Genomic DNA, 1080 nt, shown 5'->3' with positions numbered 1-1080 from the left:
CCTAAAATTTTACCATGTGCATATGAAAAACATTTTACTTATTGATCATCTCTTTCAAGCCATAAATTTTGGGTAAAATTTAGTGACAGCTATAAATATGAAAATACTTTAAAAATCAGAATACGAAGAATGCATATTCCTTCACACAATACTTTTTTTTTTTTCTTAGAGAAAGACCATCTGTTTAGGCTAAATCTCTTATCTGGTTATATAGTCAAGCATTTTTCTGCTAAAAAAGGAAGTGAGAAAATCTATGCCATGAGAAATAAAAAAAAATCTTAAAATTTTAAATAAATCATTTATAAAATTCAGGATGGATGGTCTTAAAATGTAAAAAGAGTGAAATAAAAACAATTGCAGGGAATTTGTTTATTGAACATTAATATTAACACTTCTAAATTATGTATTCATTTATGAGTTTTGTCACTGTCTTGTCAATGGACATAATGAAAACTATTGCACAGAACTCAAGCATGGAAATAATAATTAACAAAATATCTAAGCAACAAGTATATGCTTTACATTTTAAAAATTAATTCAAACAAAAAATTTGAAGCACTTCTCTGATTAGGAAGTCTTAAAATGTTATGTCATGTTTTATTTGAGATTTTTTTTTTTTTTTTTTTTTTTTTTACAAATTGACATTGTACAAATAACTCAAATGGCCAGTAAAACTACTGCCTTAAAATTGTTGGCTTTATGTAACAGAGGTAATTTGAATTCACATCAGAGCTTTCTAAAATGGCAATAGTACAAGCATATGACTTTCTCTAGTATCCAAAACCTGTTCTGGATCTCCCTTGGCTAAAGAACAGAAAATCAGACACAGCCTTCTAAAGCTGCCACAATGTCCTAAAATGCTTTGACAAAAGTTGGCATACTTCATTTCCCTTGCTTACCTTGATAACACTGGGCTAAACATAAAATGAAGTAAATTCGATAAATAGTAACTTAAACAGTAGTTAGCTCTGGACTTAGAAGGTTTGCTAAAGTTGATTACCATTCAGAATAAGGTTCTCAGAAAAAAAGCAGTTTTCCAAAATTAGGCCAAAAAGCCTACATTAAAGGAAAAATGCCAAG

This window comes from Propithecus coquereli, unplaced genomic scaffold (genome assembly GCF_000956105.1).
Source record: "Propithecus coquereli isolate 6110/MARCELLA unplaced genomic scaffold, Pcoq_1.0 Scaffold83, whole genome shotgun sequence".
NCBI lineage: Eukaryota > Metazoa > Chordata > Mammalia > Primates > Indriidae > Propithecus > Propithecus coquereli.
The sequence above is the reverse complement of the archived record's forward strand: the minus strand, read 5'-3'. Positions refer to the sequence as shown.